Here is a 27,148-nt window from a genome sequence, read left to right as displayed (position 1 = left end):
CTTGAGATTGACAGCTATCCCAGCATGCACTGCGGCAGCAGCAGCTTTCAATGGAGCGCTCACAGAGCTCAGAGTATTAGGTTTAACTTCTCTTTTCTGTTGCCGTTCAATAAATGTACGTTTGAGGCGAGAACATTATACTTTTAAGTCCATACTTGTGCTCTTGAGAATTGCGAAACGGCCCATGAATCGGTCCAGAAATGGTTGTTGATTATTTACATTTTTTTGGCTCCAAGGATGCAGAACACCTTTTAGACTGTTCTGTTTGTAAACATAGACTCTGCATAAACGCCTTAAGTTATAACCTATTTAGCGCCCTTTTAGCCATGTTGAAATGGCATTGACTCCTCCGCTGTGTTCATATGCAGGGATGTGATGATAGAAATGTGAGGGGCATCGTAAAACGATAGAAGAAGCCACGCTAGCAATAAGCCGGGTACATAAAGAATGCTTTAGTGAGTTAATGCACTTAACAATCAGAACTACCCTGTTAAAAGTGCTGCTAACAGCACAAAGAGCTACATCATAGCTATCATCCACTTCACTGAAACAAAGTGGAAAAAAGACTAATAGCATGTCAGAGCAACATACCCTGTCTGTTAATGATAGTTTTATATCTCTGTGCATTAGAAATGTTTTGATTTCACATCTATGATTTATTCTTTTATCAGTGAGTAATAGGTTCCCCTTTCTTCTATAAAACATTTTTTGTTTATTGGGTTAGTATTTAATACAGCTCCTTCTTTTTTTTATAACTCACCATGTTATAAAAAATATGCAGCCCTTCATATTATGGAAAGATCCTCTTGATACAAGAGAAAACTAAAGTTTTAAACAAAATCAAGGCTTATTAATTAATAGTCGACATATAAGAGATTAATTCATGAATTGATAACTTTCATCACTGATATTAAATTTTTTTCCCAGCATGTTAGTTTAAGTGGGGTGACAGTGGCATCAGATAAAGGAGTTTGCCCTGCAACTGAAGGGTTGTGGGTTCAAGCAAAAGTACTCACTTTCCGTACTTGAGTAAAAGTACAGATACTTGTGTTAAAAAATACTCTGGTAAAAGTGGAAGTACTGATTAAACTTCTTTACTCAAGTAAAAGTAACAAAGTACAGGCTTGTGAATTTACTTAAAGTATAAAAGTAAAAGTAGAAACCATTATTTTCATGCCGTACATTTTAAATGGATGTCTGCCAATAGGACTAGATCTCCGTTGTGTTCATTTTCAATCATCTCGTCGTCCATGCTACTATGCTAACGCCACCGCCACCAAGCTGCAATGATTTGCCGCCAATGAATACCGCCGAATCTGTCGATTCATCTTGTAGTGGTGCGTCAAATGCAACGTAGATTCCCATCCAATTAGATTGAATTTGGTATTGATGACGTGAAAAATAATAACTGTAACTCCATTGAAATGATTCAAAACTAAAGTAACGAGCCAATTTTTTAAAATGTAAGGAGTAGAAAGTACAGATATTTGTGTAAAAATGTAAGGAGTAGAAGTAAAAAGTCGCCATAAAAATAAGTAGTAAAGTAAAGTAAAAATATCAGAAAAATCAACTTGAGTACAGTAACGAAGTATTTGTACTTCGTTGCTTCCCATCTCTGGTGTCGTGGTGTCTTCGGGCAAGTCATTTCACCTGCATGGCCTACTGATGGTGGTCTGAGGGTGGCGCCAGTGTACGGCAGCTCGCTTCTGTCAAATAGTGTAGCTGTGGCTGCAACGTAGCTTACCACCATCAGTGTGTGTGTGAATGACTGAATGTAGTGCAAATCACTTTGGTCAAGTCCTCTGACTCAAAACTGGTTTATAGGTGCAGGACATAAAAGTTCCATTGCACTAGTTGCACCCAGCATTAATGTGTTTGTCGATGGCATACACTGTGCAATTTTTTTCAGTCATTGGACACAGCTGCAGCTCATACTGTACGATGAAACCGCAGGGTAGCCTGGACAACAGCGGCCCCGTGCTTCCCCTCATCTGCCTTACCGTGCAAGCATACTGTACCGTCACCGCATCGGGTTTGGTCGCTCCGTCCCCCTTTGGTCACCCTAGATTTACCTGTTCACACCGTACGTCCAAAAACCACATCGGACTCAGCTCTGCAGTGAGATGGCGCTACTCGGACTCGTCTATCCGAAGCTCACTAGAGTGAAACACGCTGCCTTGGCAATTTGTCCAATTTTGTGCTGAAAGCCCTAAAAAGAAAAGGCAGCGACATAGTTGGACAAAGACATGGCCGAGCAAACTTGGCTGTTATGGTCTGTCAATTTTACAGAAAGAACTCCATTTCACTCGCACCCCGCCATGCTTCTGTTTTTTCATCTGAAGAAGAAGAATCCTTGTTTGCACATGCCCACTGAGCAATTTACCCGCCATGGACGACTGAATTTCAAACATGTTTGATTTGGTTGTGAGAGGCTGATTGTCCCACGTTACCCCCTGTACACTACACCACGCACGATCAGGCTGAAAATCGGCCTGATCGGAAAATTCTCGCACGACTGAAAAGTCGCCCCGAAAAGGGCAACAAATCACACAGCGTACGCCCAGCTTTTATTGTTGTTTTTAACAAGTCTTAATATACTACGGTCTCATAAAAAAAAAAAAAAAAAATTGCATCAGTCAGATATTACCCTCTACATCTGATATGTAGACAAAATACATGTTCTCAAACTTACTAAGCTCAACTACTTTTTGAAAAGAAAAAAACAATTTTTTTACTCTACAGAAAAACTTCCCTTGCCTTACCTCATAATAAATAATAACGATGCTTTAAAAAAAAGCTCTAAAAAAAGATCTACCGGCCTCTTTCAGTTCATGGTAAACATGAACTGAAAGAGGTCGAGATAAAGGAAGTATGAGAGGTAGGAATTGTGACATAAAACAGTTTTCCTTCTTTATTTTTCTCGCTTCTACAATGTTCATAGAATTTGACAAAAAAAATTAATTAAGTAAAAGGTGACATTTGGGAGACCTGGGCTGCTTTCCTTACAGAGGAGGTGGAAACAGTGAGCAAAGATGCTAAAGGCCACATTTATAATTCAGTGTATCATAATGATACAACTGTATATCATACTGTACCTTCTATTAACAGAAGTGAAATTATTGTAAAGAGCAAACAGCTGTTGTGGGGGTTTAAGGTTTGAATTAACCTTACTGGACTAAACAACCAGTGAAATACAACAGTTAGCGCATTTTTAAATGTTTAATTTCTAAACTTAGTTTTTACAGTTTGTTCCATAACTGAATTTGTGTTTTTGCTATCCTTAAAGGTGCTAGGTTGCATTTTAGTTTAATTCAACTTCCACTCAGTTTATTCAGGTAGCACCAGTCATCCCCCCTCCCAAAAAAAATTAAGTTACAAATATTTCAAGGCTCTAAAGGAGCAAAAAATAAGAGATTCTTTATCAAGAACTATTTATTCAGATCGATCCAGGACAATCACACCATATCGACAAATTCAGCTACAAACTTTACTTTTCATTAAGGCACAGCGTTTAATGCTAACCTGAAAAAGGTTTTCCTATCAGTTGAAATGTATTATTTTTTTGCAATGCTGTCACTGTTTAGGCCAAGGAAATGTCATGAAAGCTGTAAAAAACGAAATTTTATTTTACATATACTCTGTGAATAAGAAATGACAATAAAAGTTGTCATCTGAAATAAATCTGTTTTATAAAATGTATTATAAAATAATTAAATGAAAGTAATGATCCAATCTCACTAATCTAGCCCTTTGGGAACTATATCTAAAACAAATTATACCATCTAAACCTGGGCCAATTATTTGACTTTTAGAATGATAAAAAATATATAAAAGGTGATGATATAGGTCATCAGGTTTTATGCGTATTTATATTTTATTATTTCAGAATTATATATATATATTGAGTCTCTTAAAAGGTAGGGGAAAAAAAGCTGTTTGTCCTGATTGTGCTTTGTTTCTGGCGGTTTCTGGGCTCAAACTTTGTGCAGCCCAACATCTGTTGCTCTCTGCCTCCACAATAGCACAACTCAGCAAGGATGCAAAGCGGGTCAAAAGATCAGTGCCTTCCCCTCAATCCACACACACACACAGCCAACACACACACACACACACACACGCCTGGAGAGCGACACAGAGACAGCTCCCTTCAAATGCAGTGCGCCACTACTTTGCGCACCTGCTTTAGAGGAAATACGGTAAAGCGCAGCAAACTCTCCCCCCTGAGCCACACACACACACTCCCTTCAAACACACACACTCACACGCGCGCTCAGCCGAAGTGATTCAACCCTGATTTCCAAGCGAGCAACAAGACAGGATGCCCAAAAGTGCAGTCCGGCCGGGAGGTTTTTACGCGCCGGTTTGGCTTCTTTGAGGAGAAAGCCTTTGGAAGCAGGAGCAGCAAGTGAAGAAAAGAAAGGCGCGTTGTTTCTCCCCCGCTGCAAGTTGCGCTCATTGCCAGAGTTTTTAGCGGCAGTATTGTTCCGACTTCACTCCAGAGGGGCCACTCTGAGGAGAGAGGACGCACACAAAAGGGGGGGAAAGGAAAAGGGACTTAACGAGCAGGCTTTTTTCTCCGCTTAAAAAGAAGTAATGGTCTTAAGACCATAGATTTCTCTGTCTCTTTTGCTCTCTTTTCCTCTCTATTGTTTTTTTTTTCTTCCATTTTTTTTTTTCGCGTCCCGTCTGGTGGTGCGCCCCTCTTGTTTGTCGCCGTGAAGAGAGAGTGGAAGCGCCGGGGTGCGAGGAGCAGAAGCGGGGCTGTCCACATGCTCCAACCGCTGGCGTGAAAGTTGACTTCTTCAGAAACCGAGAGAACAGGTTGATGCATTATCTCTGCACCCTTACTTTCTAAACTCTTCCTTCCTCTCTTTCCGCGCTTCCATTGAAACTCTCTGATGCATAACTTTCTTTTTTTCCTTCCCACTTATTGTTTATGAAGATTTATAATATTATCAGTTTATTGAAGTAAAGCAAACAATGTTTCTTTTTCTGTCGCTGCTTCTTTTCAACTTTGACTATTTCTAACCCGAAACTTAAAAAAAAAGAGCCACATGTGATTTGTTTGTAAAAAGTGATGATTTGCTCTCTTCTTACTTTTGTTTTAGTAAGAAAAAAAAAGTTACATTTTGTTTCAAAATCTCCTTTACGAATCCCACTTATTAACGCGATATTTCGCGTTATTAAACGTTAATAACCGCGTGGCGGAATGTTTTTCCTCTTCAAAGAAAACAAAAAAAACTTTTTCTTGGTTGTTGTTGTTATAAAAGCAACTGAAATGTCGGGAGCCCGGTCCGAAAAAAATAAAAATAAAACTTAAACTAAAAAGGTTTATGATAAATGTATGAGGAGTTGTAATGTTTCATTTTATTTAACGCCATAAACGCTTCTTAATTGAATATTTCAAACATTTATTAAGCTACTAATGATTAAACTATGGTGATTAAAATGATAGAAAATGACTTAGATTATCTGCCTGCTGGAGATAAAAGCGCTCTTGTCTTGAGGAGGGATGGGGGGGCTTTTTGAGCTGACATGGTCAATAGGTTTGGGGGAACAATACTTTCTTTTCAAAAGATTCTGACTTTTGAAACCAGAGTCGCTCTGTGAGACCTCACCGAGGTTTGATGCTGCTTCCTTCATTTCTATCCTGCTTTTAAAGTTTCATTTGCATTACAGTAATTTAAAAACACACTTTAAATCTTATTCTTTTGCTTTTATGACGCGAGAAAAGTTGTGAACCATATTAACGTGAATCCTAAAAGTGCGCGTCTGCAGCATGGATTCATTTTAGTTGTGTAAAACATTGACACTTAACGCTGATAACAACATTATTAATTATACTTCAATAAAAAAACAAAAACATAAACGGTTTATTTATAATTAAATGATGCATTGTTAGATTTCATGCCGGCCTATGTATAAACTAAAGAATGTTTCTGCTAAAAATAGGAAATAGGCCTTAAACACTGAAGAAAATCCTAATTTCTCCAAAAGGAACAAAAAAAGGAGACCTTTTCTGCGCAAGGATTGGAAACAAAACGCAGCAACTTTACGCATAAAAAAAAAGAAAGTTTTTTTTTTTTTTTTATCTAATATGTAGATTCTGAAATAAAATCAACCAGCGGATTCCTGCGTGTCAGCTGCGCATAAAAATGGCTGCGGAATGAAATGACAATTAATTGCTGTTAGTTGTCTGTCAGTCGGAGACAAGCATACAGGCCGTGTGGGTGCAACACTCTGACACGGGCATTATTGCCCTGTGATTGATGGGCGCGGGGGCATTTGGCATAATTAATTTTATTTACTGTGTCCTTTCTGCACTGTTGTCCCCCCCTCATCACCCTCCTCCCCCCTCTCTCTCCCCCCCCCACCAGCAGCTATACCTCCATGTGTCTGTTGCGGCATTTTCTCGGCGTGATGACACACTTTTAATTGCGCTTTAATAGAAGATCCAGCGGGAATAATAATAATAATAATAAAAAAAGAAAAAGCTCTAAATCATATTTCATGACCTTGCCACATTTTGTGGAGTCAAATAGGAAGGCGTTTTGTTCCGGTTTAGTTTTAATAAGGCGCACAGCTCCAGGTGCGTCAATGGATGCGTAAATAACCATTAGTTATAGAGTTTAACCTTTTATTCTTTGTTGAAAAATCTGCGCATAGTTGTTTTCTTTTAAAGTTTTGGCCTATTTTCTTACCACTTAATTTCACTCTTGAAACACAGAATCACAAATTAATATATGACTGTCAGCAGTGTTTGGTAATAATTTATATTAGTATTAGAAATGAAGATTATAATCATTTGAAGCAGGTCCTGTGAAAATAGAGCATAAAAAACTTTCCCAACTTCATTTTTTTTGGATGATTTTAAACTGCTGCTTTTTGTTGTCTTAAGATTTAAATCTGATATATTTTTCTTTTTATAAAAAAAAAACTTTTTATTTTTTATATTTATGTTTGCATCAGGCTGAGTGATCATTGTGATTTCCACTTTCCAGTATAAAAGCAGGATAAAGTCCCTCTGCTGCAGTAACGGTGAGATGCTGCTTTTTTACAGGAATGTTAGAAATTAGGACCCAAAAAGTAGTTTTCATTTTTTATCTTTTCTTTGGAAGAAAAAGAAGCTGAACGTGAAAGAAGGCTGAAGGTGTCTGAGACTCTCCCTGCCTGCTTCCCGGCTGTTGTCTTTATTTGCAACCTTTTTTTCCATCTGACTTGCCTCAACACTTTCCTCTCTGCCTTATTTTCTTTCTCCCCCCCGTTTTTAAAGCTTACGTGTTCTGTTTTATATCATCCCATGTTTCCTTTTCTCCTGTTTCCTAAATTCCTATCAGTTTCAGGCAGTTGTTTCTGTGTTTGCACAATGCTTAAATGACGATTTTTCTTTTTTCCCCCCAATGGTCCTGGAATATGTGGAGTAGTGCGTGCACGGCGGGGCGTGACTGGGAGCCGTGTAGGAAACCCGTCTAGAGAGACAGGCGATAATAATGAATCTCACGCGCTCTAAAAACCCCTTCAATGGGATTAAAAGCCACCGATGTGATTGTATTATTCCATAACTCACTCAAAGAGTCCTTACCTCCATCATGAGTACATGTGAAGGTACATGTGGAACAGTGTATGCATCCGAGCGTGTGTGTAGTGCTCCTCAATTCACCTGTCCTGCTTGAGTGAAAATGGACAACGTTTTGAGGTTTTTAAATGTCCTGCGCGTTGGAAGCCTATCGACGACTCGCTGCCGTCTGTCTCCACATCTCTGATGCTCTCTTCATTAAAACCCTCTCCCTTCATCCCAAAACCCACAAGTCTGAGTGGGCTTTTTGTTCCTAAGTGATGTTGAAGAGCAGGAATATACAGCAGCAGCTATACATGCTGGCTTTGACCTGTGTTCGATCTACTGTTGGAGCACTCGTGTGTTTAATAGCTGAAATGGTTTCATTCTTAATATGCTTTGGTTTTTGGGAAAAAAAAGAAAGCAGAAAAATTCTTCCTGGACGAGTAATTTCAAATGTTGGGTTTGAAGCTAATGAACTATAATAGAAAAATGTTTTGTTTTTCAACTTCGGTTGAAATAAATCATATGAAATGTAACAAATATGAAATGAGATTTTTCTTTTCACTAATTGGGGATAAAAATTGAGAGATTGTTATGAAGTTGTAGTGATTGACTGCCGCTGCTCTGCTTCAGACTGAGGCCTGATTATACATGTGGTTCTAATTGAACCTGCTATTTGGGAGAAGCTGAGGGGCCGAACGCTTGTGCAAAAACGTGTGCGTCTGTCTCATAATAAATGCCACACGTCTTTTTTTTTCTTCTCTTTTTTTTTTTTCCAAGATTAGATGTGTTTTCTCACAGCGGGTCAGGCGGCGGTGCCGTATCATAAAGTTGCTGTGCAGCAGATGGGGGGAATGTTTTTTTTTTTTTTTTCTGTCACTGATTTGGTGGAAAATTTCAAAAATCAATTCGTAAAAAATCGAAATCGACCAATTTTTCCCTAAATGGGTTTTAATCAGAAATCGTAAAGGCCAATTTTTTCCCTTGATTCAATGTTTTTTACTTGTTTATTTAATACATCTGCACTAAAAAATAGCCGTTTTTTGTTTTCCAAGCACATAAACTAAAAGTGTAACCTATGATAAAAATCTGGTTTAAAATGGATCATTTTCCTGCTGGACTCAGAGCTAAGTTAAGTCACTTAACCTGCAGCACATCAGTCCCTTAGTGTTAAACATTCCTTAGCAAAAAAAAAGGAAGTCAGTATCGTCCAGAAAAAGATTTAACTATTGTTGTTTGCTATTGAAACTTGCAGATTATTTATCTCGTATTCGTTTTTCCTCCTCGATGTGTGACTCGGTGTTAAAGCCTGTGGTCACTGACACGTCTCCACAAAGATGAGACGTTTCCGAAAGTCTTTTTGTTTTTTCACGGAGTCTATCAGAGCTCAGTCCCATTACATGCTGATGGATGTGGGAAGAAGTGACCCAACAGCCCAAAACGGAAGAGACAGTTTCCTATGGGTGTGGAGGGGTTGGCTTGGGGTTTCATGCAGAGATAGAAAATATATAGAAGGTGTTGGCGGGGGGAAACAACTGTGTGAGAGCTCCTCGCCTGGGTTGTCGTAGCCGAGGAAGCATTAGATCAGCTTCTCCAGAGTGGCGCTTGGCACCTGAGAGCTGGAAGGGAAAAAGGAGGCGGTGGGGGGCTTGGGGGGGACTGTGGAGTCTGGAGGACTGAGAGCTTGAAGTGAGGTCGGAGCGCAGTTTAATTTCAGAGTCGTGGCGGATCAAGAGGTCATTGCTGCAGATCGGGTAGAGCACTCAAGATGGTCAATGTGTGCTGGAGAGCAGAGAAAGGACGCCTGTTGTGTTCGAACCGAGCATCTTCATGAAAAAAAAAAGCTCCCATGGTTCATTGTGCCTCCGCCTTAACTCTGCATCGCTTCTGACAGCTATATTTGTGTTATGGATTTTCCTTCAGTCTGTCCTGTCTTCTTTTCCTCCCCCCCCCTCCCTCCCTCCACCCTCTGACCTTTTGTAAGCACTTCATCAGAGAGCCGTTGGTGTTTTCTAAAGCCCCGCGACAAACTGACAGGGCAGCCGTCAATCGAGCGCAGCGACGATGAGCCTCCCCTCTGAACAACAATGTGCCCCAAACTTTCTGCAGCTCTGCGTTTAGTGTCCGTTGAGGGGACGGCTGCAGAGGAAGGGTTTCGGTGACAGCTGTGAGGCGCGGGACCCCGAATCGTTTTGCAGACCTCACAAACCGCCTGACTTATGTGGAGAAGCACTGCACAGCTCCTGAGTGGACAAGAGAGAGGGGAAAATTAGAGATTCACCCATGAGGGAATCTCTAATCCCCCCCCCCCCCACCCCCCGCCCCTTATCAGTCCTGAAGTTTAACTCCCCAAAAAAGTTAAGCAGATTTCATTTGGGTATTCTTGGATATCATCCTGAAATATTTGCATTCCCTTCTACTGGGTTGAGCGTAGATTAACATATGATGATAGGAAATTAGCTGTGTGTCTTCCCTTCCTGTACTGAGGAGGTAATAACTATTTAAATGCATCTCATTATGTTTTCTAATCCGCAAAGTATCAAAATGCTGGCTAACACAGGCGAAAGTGAGGCTGCAGCACTGCTCTTTTATGGTATTAGTATTTGTGGTATTAGTTCCAGGGGACATGGGATGCCTACTTAAGCTATTAGCATGTGAGGCGCCGCGGGATGATCCATCCCCCTGACAGGACGAGCTGTTAGCCAGTGTTAAACCATATCACAATGGGCTGCCGGGGTTGACGGATTGACAGAGCTCCACTCGTCTGGGCCGCCCCCTTCCTTCCTTCCTTCCTTCCATCCACAGCTACATTACATCTTAAAGATTTATTCAGTTATGACGGGAGCAGAGCTGAGATGGGGGGGAATACTTTCTTAAAACTTTAGGAGGAAGTAACTTTGGTGTGAATGATAAAGCAAACAGCAGTGGACTTTGCCCCCTTTGTTTAGGCCTGCAGCTGTAGATTGCTTTAGTAATCGATTACTAAAACATCATCGACATAACTAGTGATTTTCATTGAATTAATCCAAACAGAGTTGCTGTTTAGATTAATGGGTGTCTGAACATTTGTTGCACATCTAAATGTCATTTTAAATTACAAATGAAACATTTAAAAATTAAAACCAATGCTTAGAAAAGCCACTCGAGGAGTTATACTGTAAATGGAACCTATTTATAGAAAAAGAGGGTTTTTAATCTTTGATCAAAATGCATACATTTTGGGATCAACTACCATGAGTGGGTTGTTCTTTCAGTAAATGGCACATTTTATAGTCCAGTTGACCATTATTTGATTAATAAATTATATTAATAATTGGTTAATTACAATAAATCAATATTGTTTGGATCATAGTGGGTACTATTGCTTATTAGGTATGCACTCCTTTAATGTTCCCATAGGCTTTTTGCATGGGCAGGTTGTTGCAGGTATGAGATTTAACTGTGATGATGATGCCGTTGATACTTTAAATGAAAGCTGCTCAATCTGCTGCTAAAACATGTAATCAAATTGATTGTGAAGATAAAACAATGTCTTTAGTATGTTTTTCCATTATTTTCAGATTGATATAAAGATAGTAGTTTCATATACACTGATATGTGTTGCAGATATTTTGGGCCTGATTCCATTTTGTTAACAAACTGATAAAAAAAAAGTCTTAATTGAAACAAACCAAACATTTAATTTCAAATTTAACTAAAAATTACCAATAAATAGCAGATGCAAGGAGCTGCATGAAGGCCTAAAACAGAGGTTCCCACCATTTTGCTTACGCAAACGTTTTTGCACCCCTTCAATCACTAACCTCGCTTCAGTTTTTTAAAAAGTTGAACAAATTAAAGAAAAGTCCACAGTAGTGAGTTGAAAAATGCATTAAAATAAACTCAATACACTTTAAATCAGTCAAACCAACAGCTTTGAAGGGCAACTGTGTCTAAGTTTAGCTGTTTATTCTACTGTGCAACAGAATTAAACATTACTGTGAATGAATAAATAAATATAAAGACTCTCAAACAAACATTGGATGGCCCCCAGCTACGGATTTACCATACTGATGAATTTATAAGAAAAAAAAAACATTAACAATGACAGTTGGACAGCTGTTAAATTGTCTATCTCTAGTTATGACAAACTTTTTACTGTTTTAAAAAAAAATATGCTTCTGTCCCATTTTTGTAACTTTCTACCACTAAAACATTCAATTGATCTGTTTCCGTAACGTGGAAACTTTTTACCTTTTATCTGACTGTATGATCTGATTAAATTGTCTCTAAGGTGCCTTGAGATGACGTGTTGTGAATCGGCGCTATAGAAATCGTCTGAATTGAAAAATGGAATCAAAGAGAAGAGCTACACAGATATCCTCTCCCTTTCAGAATCAGCTGAATATCTGAGCTGATATAAAATCCTGGATGGCGGTAACCAACCCGTGTCTTCCATCCAGCAGCTGTTAACCATCATTCATTGCTCTTCGTTTCACACAAATCCCATCCCATAAATTCATTTCAAAGAATAAAGTTTTCCAGACAGGTTGAGGAAAGCGGAGTGGTTATAGCAGCTCCTGGCGTTTTCGTACACGACCATCCAGACTCAGAGTGTGCACGCACGCACGCAGGCACGCACGGCTGTGTGCGGTGGGCATTGTTGACCAAGAGACATCTGCCACTAGATTATTCCCAGCTGTTATCTGAATAATTGTGTATCTCCCACCCAGGACTCCTCCCTCCCTCCTTTGCTCGCTCCCTTCATTGCCCCCCCACCTCCACGTCATTGCTTCCACCACCTGATGAGACGGAGAGTGATGGGTCTCTTCTTTGGATGCCCTCCTTCCCCTTTTTTCCCCCCGTCTCTCTTCTTCATGAGTGTGTAAGCTTTGGGTGTGCGTGCAAAGAGTGCATGTACCTCCGCAGCCCCCCGGTCACCGGTCGTTGTCTGACATTTGTAGAAGGATTTGAGTGCCTCCTTCCACCGCCCCCTCCCACCCCTGTGGCTCTCGGGGAAATAAAAGTAGCCTAATCCTGGCAGATCAAGACTGCTGTCCACCACAGCTTTACCAGCCTGTGAATTAGAGCCAGCTCTCATGTTCCCGGGGAAGGAGAAGGGGGCGAGCGAGGAGGTGGGTGTGTTTGTGCTGGCCTGACTGCTGGCCTGTGAAGCAAAGTTAACTGTTTGCTGGCAGAGTAAAAAGCAAAGAGAGACAACAGATGAGATAAAAGAACGAAAAGGGGTACCATGTTGGTTTACCGACGTTTTTTTAACCAAACGTTATTGTTTTAAACTAAAACTACATGAATGCAAACAATGAGTGAAACAAAATCCTCTGACCTCCCTTCTCAGGTTCCACCTGACAGAGAGAATTTTTGCTTATTTCATGGAAAAATTTAACTAATTTACACACATTTTTAACTAAAAATTACATTTGCTTGTTGTTTTGCTTCCTTTTAAGAATTTTGAGATATATGTTCCGTTTTATACAGGCACCGCCTGCCTTTTATCAGCTTCCTTGTGTGCAGTTCAGGAGCTGAACGGAAAAGTCTCCTTTTTCCCTGTTGGAGTTCCAATAGTCACTCAGTGTGAAGGACTCCACACTTACTGCTCCTCTTTTCTCTCCCTCACTTCTCATTGTGTTGCACTTTTTAACCATCCACCAACCCCTAATCCCGGCCTTCTTGTTCCTTTTTTCACCACCATCTCTCTCACCTTTTTCTGGGAAGTTCACGTTTGTAATTTCGGCCTTCAACAGTTGCTTCCTCTGATTAAATAGTAGACTGACTAGAATGAAACTGAGTTAATTAAGGTGTGTGGGGCTGATAAAAGCTTTATAGATACAAAAGTAAAAAAAAAATCAAGCATTTATATTTACATTGAATTCTTTAGATAAATATTTTGAATCGTATCTACTATAAAGAAACTGTATTTAAAAGTGCTGTACTTTAATTTTTAACAATTTAAGAAAGTAGAGGCTTTGGTGATAACAGGTGGGGGAGGGGGGATGTCCTGACAATTTTCATAAAATCTGAATTTAGAATTTCAAATGCAGAAATTGTAGAATTGAAAATCTCTCTTTTCAGTTAATCAAATTTACCGCTGAAGATATAAAGACTTTTTTATCTATCAACGTCTTTCTTTTTTCACCGTTAAAGCAAAAGTTTAAATTAAAGCTTAAATTCTAAATAGGAGAAAATGTTTTCTTCATATGCATATATATGATATATATGAACAATGTGATGACCTGCAATATAGTCAATTTAATAAGAATAGAAATTTCCTCTAAAAGACCCAATCTGCTGCTTTTTAACAGTGGCTCCTGAGTTATTAGATAAGGAGAAACCAAAAATGCTCATTTGCTGACTGAAGGTCAGAGCTGCTGTGTTCAACCTGTAGCTCTAATCGGTAACTTCTGCTGCGGCAGGTTTCCGTCGTCTAAAGGTCAGGCCGTGCATTAGCCTCGGAAAGTTGTTAGCATAGACGAGGGAAGGGATCGGGGGAAAAACCAAGGACTAAAGTAAAAAAAAAAGAAAAGAGGACGAGAAGGGAGGGTGAGTGGCATGGAGCCCCCCACCCCCCCATGCTTTGTGGTGTCAGGCATGCGCACGGCTTCTGGGGATGTTTGTGCAAAGATTGCCTGCAAAAACTTTGCTGAAGGCTGGCTGGGTCTGGTAGTGAGCGGCTCCCCCGGGGTGGGGGGGGGGGGGGGGTTTGCACAGGGAGTGGGTGGAGGAGGGAAGTTAGAATGCAAAAGAAAAGAAGAAAAAGCAAAAGAAAGCAGATCATGTCACCACAGCTGTCTGTGGTAACGGGGCACTAACAAACAGCTCCCGGCCAAAGTCACTATATTTTCTCTCTGCCCTGTTTTCTTTCCTTCCTTTGCTTCTTTCTCTGCCTTTGGTTTCGTTCCTTCCTGTTGACCTACAGTAGGGCGTTAAAGGAACAGCCTATTTACAGGTAGAGAGAATAGGGGGTGTGTGGGGTGGGGGGTCTGTATAGTAACTGTATAGTAACTTGTTTGACCTCTGGCGGTGGGTCAAGTTCGTCCTGAAGAGGTTGTAATCCCCTCCCCTCTCAGCTGAAACACCACTGTACCCCCGGCGTGACAGAGAAAGCAGGTTCTCAGGTCGGATCTATTTAATGCAAAGTCAAAATTCTTTCTTCCTTCCTCTGCAGCTCCCCACCCCCCCCTTCCCACAGGGTTAATTGAAGGGGAAATTGATAGTTCTGTGCGGTAATTGTGGCTTTGAGAATTCTCTGTCTCTCACAGAGAGACGAGGGCCGCGGCGGCGCAGAGCAGCCCGCCGTAAGAGAAAAATACGAAAGGAAAAATATGAGTGTGAACAATTTTTTAAACTCTAAAGGAGCCCCCACCACCACCGCCACCCAGCTGGGGGGTTTGATTGGCTGATGGGGGAGCAGGGTGGGTTGGCTGATGAACTGAGATTTCTGCCCAACTTTACAAGCCAGGCTGATAATCATTCAATTCATTATCCAATCAGTGAGACTCTTTTTCCTCACTCACTCTTTCTCTTTGACCCCCTCCTCCTCCTCCCACCCACATCTCCTTCCAATCCTCCCATAGCTCCCCAAGGAGTCTGTGGATGGACAGATGAGCGGAGTGCGCCGTATCAGTTTGGTTCTGCTCCGCTGCGTGCTGAAGCAGAGACATAGACTTATATTCCACCACGGCCGGCGGTGACTGGACGCTACGCCTCAAATTTTCTCTCTCTCTCTCTCTACTTCAGGAGGGGCTTCTCTTTCCCGGAGGCAGAGCTACGTAATTAGTCTCTTTCCAGAAATAGAAAACTAGTTTCTCTACAGAGATTTTTGTGACATCACCAGGAATGGTGTCTTTCTCTGTGACAGTTTCACAGTAAATCTAGCATTTGTGTTAAAACCAGAGTGTACAGCTAAGCCTAAAACGATTTGTGCCCCTGGCAGATGTGGATTTAAGTTTATTTTGTCTTTTAAAGAAAAAAAGGGAGGCATTTCTCAAAAGATAAAAGACAATTTGAGTTATAAAAAAAAGTATATTTTAATTCAAATTTTAATAAAAAAAAATACAAAAAAGCTATTAATACCCTTTGGCTGGACTCCTTCAACTTAAAGCTTAGCAGTAGTTCTCAAATGAAAAAACAAAACGACTCCACCAGCTGCTAATCTAATACTTTTTGAATTGAATTAGCTGAAATAATGTCATCTTTACAACCTATTTATTATCTTTATTAAAAGCTTTGCAAAAACTTTCTAAAAACCAAAAAAAAAACACAATTGAAAGTCTATCCTTGAGTTAATATTACAACTTTTTAGCGTTCTGCTCTTTCAGGGTTCCCATGGGTCCTTAAAAAGTCTTAAAAGGCATTGAATTCTTAAAAATAAAATTAAGGCCTTAATTGGTATTAAAATGTCTTAAATCAGTCTTTCATAGGTCTTAATTTTTAAAACATCATAAATAGGATTGTTTTTATTACGATTTATTTTTGTAATCTAAATAAAACCTTAAAATTGACAATATATATATTTTTTTTTCATAAAAAAAAATAACGGCTCGCCATTATTGGTTCCGTCCCGATAGCGGAACCAATAATAGCTTTGTTGCGTCCGGGATATTTGGGAGATGCACCATTAACTTTTTGTTTGGAAAATATGTGCAAGTGTTCATGTAACGAAAATTGTCTCCAGCCAAGAGTTTTCTCCATGGCTAAAACCAGGGAGCATATATGAGGAACAGTGTATTTTGTGCAAGAAGCGATTCAAGCTCAGAACGATGGGAATTAAGGCAGTGGAGTCGCACATGCGAAGCATGAAACACAAAGCGTCAAAATCGAGTTACCAAGCAACAGTTGGTATTTCTCAGTTTCTTCCTGTATGGGAAGCTTTTCAAAATTTGAAACATTAGTGCGGTGGTTTATGTTAAAATAAACCCTGGGTTAAGTTGTCGCAAGTGGGTTTTTCTTGTGTTTCTTGTGAACTTGGTCTTAAATTTTTATTTCAAGTGGCATTGAAAAGTCTTAAAAAGTCTTGAATTTAACTTGCCTCATGCTGTAGGAACCCTGTCTTTATAGGTTCTATTGTACCCCATTTTATTCTGGTGATATTGTAGCGGCGTTCTATTAAACAGCTGATCAGAAGCGCACAGCATTGCTTTACTCCAAGGATGAGCAACTTCAGATTCTAACATTCGTTATCCTGCAACTTATGGATTTTTCCCTCAGTCCAACACATCTGAAACAAAAGGTTGAATAACCACCTTAAAATAGAGTCAGTTTCTTCTCTTAATCATCTAATTACTTTATTCAGGTGTGTTGGAGCAAGTCTGCATCTAAAATTTGCAGGATATCGGCCTTTAGTAATTGCCATTGCCCACTTATGGATTGCTCTGTACTTCGTACTACTAGCAACAGCACACCTTCTGCCAAGCAATAAGGGAGTGCCTGAAATAATGGTACTTATCACGATACGCATGTAACAATGTGATTTATCGCGATGTATGCCGATACTTAAAGACGATATATGGTGATTTATTTGGGGGGGGGTTTCTTTCCGGCCCTTTTTTTTTTTTACAGTAGGCTGACAGGAAAGGTGGTATGAGAGAGGGGAGAGACATGCGGCAAAGGACTCGAACCCGGGTCAGCGCTAACCACTGCTCCACCAAAGCAAGCCCTATGTGGCCATTTTTGTAAAACTTGACCGATATCATCTAATGAAATAGATCTCAATGTTGATATTTTAAATCAATACAAATATCGTCTTATGAAATTTCGCAAAATTTGAGATAATTGATTCATTTCTTACAACCTTAAATAGCGCCGTCTTGTTTTTACCACATATTTGGTTGTGAAAGTTTCACAAAATGCTTAATTGTATAAATAAATGACCAAAAAAAGAGAAAATAGTTGCTCAGATATTCGTTTCCTGTAGAAACGGCAGGTCTTGTTAAAGCTCCTGGCTTGTTTTTTGTTTAGTCTTAGCTCAGGCCGGCCCAAGGCTGTCACCCAGGCAACATGGTAAGCACACGGTTGTGTTTTCTGCCTATTATTTAGTTTTCATACTAAAATTTGCCCATGTATTCAGTTCTCTGTTTGACTTTATCTTTGCCATTGATTCAGTTTTTCCCCATTTCTCTCTCCCTCTCTCTCTGTCTGGTGCTGCCCCCCCACCACCACCAGACCCCCCACTCCCCCCCTTCCTCTGGGTGCTTTCTCTGTACGTTAATGAGAATGTGTTAACGAGAAAGAAAGATCTATTGGGTGTAGCACAATTTATCAGAAAGGCTGAGGTTTAGACAAAAAAAAGAAGAATATAAAAAAAAGGCAGCAGGCCCCTTCAAAGAAGTCCTATTCTTGTGGTGGTGAATGTTTGATGAGACAGTGAAAAGTTGCCCCTCTAACGTCATGGTGTCTGAACAGAAAAGAACAGAACCGTTCTAATCATGGCGCGCTGAAAAAACGAAAAAAAAAAAAAAAAACGACTTCCCACCCGATTTAATTAACTGATAAGAAACAGCTTCAAATTAATTTTTCAAGGATGTTAGATTTTGATTAAGAAACTCCTAAAAGAAATAGACGAATAATCAATTTTTTTAATCAACTTACCCAAATGGTAACTAGTTAATATGATAATTCCAGCAATTAGGGCAAATACTGTCAAGCAGCAGTTTTCTATGCATCCCGTTAAAGGAATTAGAATATCTTTACATCTAATTATCATGGTGATTTCATTTTTTTTTTTGTATGGCTACTTCTCAATTTTACCATTTCCCCCCCCTTTTTTTTTTTAACCCGTCTGCTTTTATAGAGATAATGAAATGAGCAGTTGCAGACTGTAAGATGATGAGATTTGTGTAGGAAGTAGCCTGAATGTGGCTGCTTCACATGCTACGTTTGGATGGATGCTTAAGGAAAAATGTTTGTAGTTGGTTTTACATGAAGCGCTTGGCTGAGATGGTAACGGATTAAAGAACCAAATCGTTTCTGTTCTTATGTTTTTCAGTGAGCTTGTACATTTAACTCTAAAAATGCTCGAATGTCTTAATCTAAAAAAATCACCTTTGCAGTTTTTTTAGGGGTTATTTGGTTATTCACATGGTGGACACATTGCTTCTTTAATTGGACGGGGATTGCATCGGAGGTGAGAGTTGAAGAGACAGTGAAAAGGGGGGGTGTATGGAGACAGAGCCTGCTGGAGATAGGGTTCTCTACTTCAAAAGGCAGCTTACAGCCTGGACGAACGCTAACCGATGCTCACATGCTACAAGAACGCATACACACACTCCAGATCCAGTGGCTCTTTAGCGTCTCATGAGATGAATATCCATCCTCTCTCGCCGTATCCCCTGCTCCCTGCGTGCCGAACATCAGTGGAGTCAGGCCTTCAGAGGGAAATATTGACAAAGCATTTGGAGAGATGGAAACGGTTCCTTTAATTATATGCTGCTCTTATGATGCATGGGTTTTCTTCTCTGGCAGACCCCTACATACGTGTGTGTGTGTGTGTGTGTGTGTGTGTGTGTGTTTGTGCACGCAAGCACAAGCCTTTCTGATCAGCTGAATAGGTATTCCTGGCACCAACCCCACACATATTCAATTAGCAAAACTCATTAGCAAAACTTGGCATTTGTTGTTGTTTTTCTCTCCCCCCCCCTCCTTGCTCAGAATTAATGGTTTTGATATGCTAATTAGTGGGTAATTTAATTTCAAAAGGCCTCAATTAACAGCAGCGTTGTGGACACGAGGAAGTTAAGCAGCATAATCTAATTTGCATTAGTAACGAGCAGGGAGTAATTAGTCTCTAATTAGCCACTTCAGACAGCACTTGTGTTTACTTTCCTAATGAAGTGGAGGGGCTTGCTTTTTTATACGGCGACGCTTGTGCGGGTACATCCAAGCGTGTTTATGAGAGGGTGTGTATATGTGAGTGTGTGTGTGTGTGTGGAGGGGGGGGTGTTAGCTGGCACCAGCACCAAAGTGGCATATGGCTTACAGTTTGGCTCAGGTTGCACGTGTCGCACACAAACGCACAAAGTGGCGCATTCAAACACACAGCGAGGTCATCCCCCGCCGTCTCACGTGATTGGACACATGCAAGGTTTACAAGCCACTCAAATGTCGCTTACGCGCGCCACAAGGGATGGTCTGTGTGTGTTGGAGGGGTTTTACTTTGTTTTTTGTTTTTTTGTCTTGCTATGTTGCAATCATGGGAAATGTTTCTTTTTTTGTGCGTTTCCTGTTTCTTTTTGGTTTCTATTGCGATTTTCACAGAATTCTTTTATAATCAAACTCGGTGGGTTTTTTTGGCAGAGATTTTAAAGGATTTTTATTATTTTATTATTATTATTATTTTTTCTTTCATCTTTTTGGATATTTCTCAATGAATATGAGATTCAAATAGATTGACAGCTGTTATTCTGTCATTGAGTATTTGTTCAGACTCTTTTGGTTTGGTTCTGTTTTCTCTTTTACCTGTTGCTAAACCATTTACAAACTTTTATAAACATTTGTTAATTACTTTTATAATCTCCTCCTATTCTTTTGTGAGGAAAAGTACTCAAACCAGCTGGAAGTTGCTGAGAGTTAGTTGGATTTTCTTTGTGTTCACAATCTTTCATATTTCAGCTGAATTTATCGGATCCTAATACAAAATTTTAGAACAGAAAATTTTCTTGCTAAAATTAATGGTTATATGAAATATCACTAAGATTTGATTATTTTTTTTTCGAACACTGTGTTCTTACAATTGATTAAAAGACAGATTTGTTTTTTTTGTAGGCATAAAGTGATGAGATTGCAACACATAGTTATGAAAGTTTTTATTTTACAATTTAAGGGGCTAACTGATTCAGCGCCTTGATTTATGGAGATGAAGAGTCATAAAAAGCTTTGTTTTTATGCATTCTTATGTCAAATATATATTTTTACAAAAATGAACCTTTTTAAAACTTCTTCAAACTTGTAATTGGACAGATTAAGACCTTTTAATCAAATTAAAGTTTGATCAGAGCTCTTAATCTGCTTAACAACTTCCTGCTACTACATATTATTTTAGTTTAGTGTCCTGAAATTGTATAACTCATCTCTGCTGTGAGTAGATGGCAAGACATTGGTTTAAATAATTCAAAGTTAGTAGGAAATATGTCCCTGAACTGTACAAGTTCACACATTTTCAGTAAAGAAAAGATCTGTTTCAGATGTGAAAGCTACAAAATGCTGAGGGGACGAAATGCTTATTATTTTTTGGCCTATAAGGAGCCGCACTTTGAAGGACCATACCCAGTCTCTGATATACAGTTACATATAAAAACACTTCTAAAATTCTATTATGGTTTTATGTTTAAGGGAAAATGTTTCTGGAGGGACCCCTGCAGGTCGGCTGTGTTGACAATATTGGACAGGATGACCCAATATTAACAAAGGTGGATAAACAAACCCCAGTCCTGCTTATTCCCTCCTTTATGTGTTTATTTTTAAATTAGATCATGTCCAGCAATCAATTAAAGTATTAGTAAATAACAAATGTGGTTTATTTTGTGGTGAGAATCCCAAAAGCTTTACCTTTTCCATTAGTGCTTATTTGCAAAACAAGTCAAAAACAACAGGCTTTCTTCAGATTGTTTTTTTTTTTTAGGGAGACGGGGTTTAAGAGGAGGAGGGACAAGCAGCTGCCCTATTAGTCCAAAATCTGTTGTTCAGAGGAGGTGGGGAGGAGGGTGGAGCAAAACCACTGATTATTCACAAAAGAGTGTGCACACTTATTTTCCTCCACCCTTTGTGCACAGAAGGCTACTTTCTTCTTATGACACAACCTAAATCATGTTTAACCCCCCCTCACCCCTTCAGGTGTAGATCTTATTCCATTTTCGCCCATAGCTCTAGACATATGGGACAGAGGGCAGCACAGGGACCTCATTTAGAGACAACCTCTCTGATGGAGGGAGTTTTTTCCTGACGTCTGTGCTATTCTCTGGGAGGTCACCAACCTGGGCAAATTCCTGCAGCATAACGGCGAGGTCAGGGGGCGGGCCAGTAGAAATGGTCAAACTCAGTAGTAAGCATGACTGGGAATGCACCCAGACCTACACACTAAAATCCACAATAAAACATATCAGAGATAAGAGGAATTTGTGGAGTTAATTTCTATTTAGCCCCTTCAAATCTGATACCCTTAGAGCGGAGGTCTGCAACAGGGGGTCCGCAACCCCTAGGGGGTCCGGGAAGGTACTGCATGGGGGTAGCGAAAGTTTTGGTTGATTAAACTGTTATTTTATATTCCTCCCTGCAATTTTTCCACTAATTCAAATGTCTTTCAGTCATCAATGCACAAATTTAGCGACACACAGGAGCTCTTTCAAGCTGGGCACCGTTTCATTCACAACACCTGTCCCATCAACCAGGAATCAGAATCAGAAATACTTTAATAATCAGGAAGGAAATTACTTTCATTACATTACTCCATCTGTAATAGAGTGACTATAGGACCAGTTTGATAGAACACAATTTCATACAATATATATAATTAGGCCCCGTCCACACGAAGTCAAAACGAACACGAAATGCTAATATTTTCCAGAACGTTTGTCGTAAAGACGGAGACATAAAATAAATGTGATCGTCCACATGAATGCATGAAAACGCTGCAAAATGTATGCCAGGCCTGTAAGTGGCGCTGTGGTGCCAAAGCAAAAATAAGCGACGAAATGTTGGGCATGCGCACTAATATTTATACATGGTTGCCCTGCGGGTCCATTTTCGTGGTTAAGTCAAATTCAGGTGCTGAACTATGTCGTCGATATTGCTCTGTTCTTCCTGGAGATATTCCAGAAGAAGAAGATTCTGTTGTAAGCCCGACAGCAGGGTGAGTAGCATTAGCAGCAACCATTCAACACAGTACGGCGCCATTGTTGTTGTGATACTGTGTGGCGCATGCGTGTTTAGAGGCGACGCTATGACGCATGCGTGTAAGAAAAAAAATGCGGTTAAAGTGTAAAGATGGAAACGCGAAAACGGCGTTTCAAAATCTTCCCACTCTGAAGGCGTAATAAAAAAAAGATCGTTTACAGACCCCCGAAACGCCGGCTTCGTATGGATGAGAGGCTGGTTTGGTGAAAAATTTGGCTTCGTGTGGACGGGGCCTCAGAGGGTCCCCGCTCCAACTCACGATCTGTTTTGGGGTCCTTGAGCTTCAAAACTTTCAAGACCCCTGCTGTAGATTAAATCCAGTGGAGGAAAAAAAACTTTGTAATCGGCTAGTTTAATGCCAACAGAGAACATGAGTGAACAGAATGCATCAAAAAGACCCACGGAAACGGTGGTCTGTAATAAAATAGTGGAGAGGTTTAAAGCTCACAGAGTGTTGTTTAATGTGTTCTAAAGAAATGGATAGATGATATCACATCCACAGTGCACCGAGACATGGCTGTCAACCTCAACTGACGGTCCAGGTATTGGGGGCGAGTGGTTAATCTGGAGGAGATTTGGAGGCGGGGGGGAGTTTTGTAGTTTACCACATTCAATTTAGAAGACACAGCAAACATTATGAAGGAGAAGCTAAAAATATGACCTAAGTTGACTGTTTGGGACTAGATGTAAAGTTCCCAGCAAAAGATGGCATAATGCTGGGGTGGGGAGGACCAACCTACACATTTTTAGGAAAAACCTGAAAATACTTCAGATGCTCTCCTTCTAATCTGAATGAGCTTGAGCTAAATTTGATATTTCCAGTCGATTATAGGGATTATTTTTTCTTATATTGTTTCATTAGTGCCTTCAGCAGCCATGCCTTGAAATCCGGTGAAGGGCGTGCATCCCCCTATATGCTATCCTTGGTGATGTTTTGTTTGATTTGTTCACAAATTGCTCTTTTTTTTTATATTGAATTCGTGTTTTTTTCATTTGTAGCATGTAACCGCAGAATAATATCAGCCTGAGGAATAAGTAGAAAAATAGGGAGGAGATATTGAGGATCGGTTGAGATATAATCTGAATTGTTAGATCTTTGGACTAATCTGTTTCCCAAAGAGGATGGACAAAATTTTTTAGCCTCTACTTCCCCCCAAAATGGGGGGGGAAAAAGCCTATGAATACCTAAACCTTACAAATGAGAGTTGATGTGATTTAAAAGCATTGAGGCTAAAAGCTGCTTCCAATAAACTCACCCAGCGAAGACGCTGCAGTGATAATGAACCCATTGTCGACAACGACCTCAGTCAGCAGGTGCATGGACACCGATTTAGTGTCACAAACAACCACAGACAGGTGGATAAACACACACAAACACTCACGTGTATAAATCCATAAATGGGCAACTGATTTACAAATGAGCTGACCTGTGTGTTGGCCTTGCTCTGAGATAGGCTCACAGCCCCCCCACCGGGATGCATAAATCACAATGGACATGCATATGCATGAACATCTGAGGAGGTGGGATAAGTGTGCGTGTGGAATCAGGCCTGCAGCAGAGTTCGTATCGATCACTGAGGCTTATTTAAGTGCTTTTTATTTCATTGAGTTGGAGTCAAGGACCGTGGATTGGCCGCTCTCTGGCGACTGTGCTGCTTTTGAATGGGACAGAAAGCAAAGAAAGGGGGGAGAAAAGAGAGAGGAACTCTCAATATGCTCTTTTTTCCCCCTTTTTTTAGTGGCATCCAGGGAGCACACATCACATTAATGGAGGCGAGATGACGTCTCGCATCTTGTCTCTCTGTGTGGAAGAAGTGGTTTTGGCGTTGGACCTTTGCCTGATGTGTGTGAGCATGATGTGAGCTGCTTTAACCTCCCCTTGTTTTATAGACTTATACATGGCTCTGGATCGCGCGGCTGCTAAATTAATTTACACACCACTCACACATGCGTGCCAAATCTTCCTTCCTCCTTCCTCCTCTCTCTCTCTCTCCCCCCTTTCCTCAGCAAAGACAGAGCAGAAATTGCCTGGCGAGGTAAATAAATTACTTCCATCGATTGCCGTAGTTGTAGAGTGACTTTATCGCAGTCTGACTTGTCCAGATACAGATCACCGAGTGACAGCGTGTTTTTTGTAACGCGGCGCTGTTTTGCGAGAGAGTTTCGACGTGTGTGTGGGCAGAAATCAGGGTTAAATCTAAGTGATGAATATCTAAGCATATTAAAAGTCACTGCTAAGGTGCTGTGTGGGCCACAGGCTCTGTCCAAGCGTGCATATCTAATTCAGTCATATATATTGGAAAAAAAAAATATTTCCTCTGAATTATTAGAGCAGGATCTTCCAACCCACCCTGTGGCCTGGTTTATTGTTTCCCTGATCACTAATATCCTAAAGAAGCAGAGAGATGACATAGTTTAATGCTGTTATCTTCTACTAACTTTTATCTAGCATTTTCTTTCATTCCTCAATGCTCTAGATTTTACTTTGTTAGGAAAGGTTAAAAGTTCAGCGAACAGTACAGCTGTCTTTTGTGTGTGTGTGTCTGCAATGCAGGCCACATGCTGTTTTGATAGTTGCCGATGCTGATGTTGCTGCAGAGGCCAAGAAGCCACTGTAAAAAAGACAGAAACTGGGAAAAAAAGAGCAGGGGAAGGCCCCATCTGTTTGTACTAAGCAGTGGAAGAACTGACCATTGAGGGAGCAAATGAGCGGCAAATGAATGAAAGATATTCTCTGGCATTAGGCCTTACAGCTTTTCCTCTCTGTTTTTACTGAGCCTGCTTTTCTCAAAGAGCATTGAGGCCTGGTAATGATTATATGGTGTTTTCTGTTAAAAAATAGGACAAAACAAAAACTTTGTATCTGTCTCATCTGTTTTTTTTTGTTATAAATGCAGGCAGAAGCTAATAGAGGACACAAATCAATAACAAATTTTCAATTATTTTCAGAACTTAAACTAAACAACAATAATGAATAAGCTACAGCAGATTATAAGAGCCAAACAAAAATAAAGTCATATTATTATAAAAATACAGTTATAATATTTCCTATACAAGATCAGTCATATGGCTTATTTTTCATAGATCATGAAAAATAAGCCATAATATTAAGCCTGCAAGAATAAAATTATAACGCTATGAGATCAAAGTTGCAATGTTGCCATATTAAAGTCAATTTATTAATAGAATAAAGTCGTAATCTGTGAATAAAGCCATAATATTAGGACATATAGTATTAGTATTTTTACAGAAGTCGTAATATTACACAATAAAATGGTAACTTTACGGTAATAAAGTTGTAACATTATGAAATTAAAGTCATAATATTAAAAGATTAAATTCATGAAAGCATCAAAGTGGTGATAATATTAGATTATATTGTTCATTTATGCGTTTAAAGTCATAATATTAGGTCCATGAGATTAAAGTTGTTATATTATCAACTTAAAGTTAAAACCCTACATCTAAGAAGATAAAATACTAATATGATGAAATTAAAGTTGTTATTTTACTAGAATAAATTCTCAACATTATGAGAATAATGTTATAATATTAGAGACTAAAGTTGCAAATGAGGAAATTAACGTCATAATACTAACTATAAGAATAAAAAAGTAATGTAAACGGGATTAAAATCATAAAAATACAAGGATTATGACAAAATATTTTTATTTTATAGAAGTAGCCTTTTTATTGTTAAAATCAGGCTGTAGTTTGGGTGATATTGGTTGATAACTGAAGCTTTTGTCTTATTAAAACAACTTCTTTGTCTCATGATTTAAACTTCAGTATTATTACATCTTTATTATAATAATATTTTGAACTCATTTTACGCAGTATTATGATATTTAGTCTTGTAGTAAAAAACTTGTGTCAATATATGGAATATGTATGCTGTAATATTATTTAAAAAAAGCATTCCTTTAAATTGTTTTATAGTTTTAAAATGTTTTAAATGAAACCTGCTTTTTATGTTTATTTTTATATTACAAAATCCTTTGATAAATATTTATTATTTAATAGGATTACATGGTCATAAATGATATTTATGAGACACTTTATCAGTCAAATAAAATGCTTTTTCTAACCTTTAAATTAAGGAATATGTCATTTTCCCTGAGAAATACTTATTTTATCAGAGGTAAACCCCTATATATAGATATAGATAGATAGAAATATATAGATACATATAGATAGATAGATAGATAGATAGAAATAGATAGATAAATGATTGATAGATAGATATATGATTGATAGATATAAATAAATAGATAGATAGATATATGATTGATAGATATAAATAGATAAATAGATAGATAGATATATGATTGATAGATAGATAGATATTTGATTGATAGATATAATAGATAGATAGAAATAGATAGATAAATGATTGATAGATAGATAGATATATGATTGATAGATATAAATAGATAAATAGATAGATAGATAGATATATGATTGATAGATAGATATTTGATTGATAGATATAATAGATAGATAGATAGATAGATAGATAGATAGATAGATAGATAGATAGATATATGATTGATAGATAGATATTTGATTGATAGATATAATAGATAGATAGATAGATAGATAGATAGATAGATAGATATATGATTGATAGATAGATATATGATTGATAGATAGATAGATATATGATTAATAGATATAATAGATAGATAGATATATGATTGATAGATA

General features: G+C 39.0%; 1 protein-coding gene across 3 annotated transcripts in view; it reads left to right on the top strand.

Annotated features, from left to right (window-relative positions):
* The first annotated feature begins 4,251 nt into the window (after positions 1-4,251).
* Positions 4,252-27,148, top strand: part of foxp4 (forkhead box P4) — a 138,062-nt gene continuing 115,165 nt past the window's right edge. For 2 of the 3 annotated variants that reach the window (XM_015372451.1, XM_015372450.1), the window contains exon 1: positions 4,253-4,821. The gene's annotated coding sequence lies outside the window, so the exon portion shown is untranslated. Of the gene's footprint in view, positions 4,822-27,148 lie in introns of all 3 variants that reach the window. The other variant, XM_015372452.1, reaches the window with a different exon arrangement.

Source organism: Cyprinodon variegatus, unplaced genomic scaffold, assembly GCF_000732505.1.
Source record: "Cyprinodon variegatus isolate N-32 unplaced genomic scaffold, C_variegatus-1.0 Scaffold72, whole genome shotgun sequence".
In the NCBI taxonomy this organism is placed as follows: Eukaryota; Metazoa; Chordata; class Actinopteri; order Cyprinodontiformes; family Cyprinodontidae; genus Cyprinodon; species Cyprinodon variegatus.
Note: the sequence above shows the minus strand (reverse complement) of the source record. Positions and strands in the feature narration are given on the sequence as shown.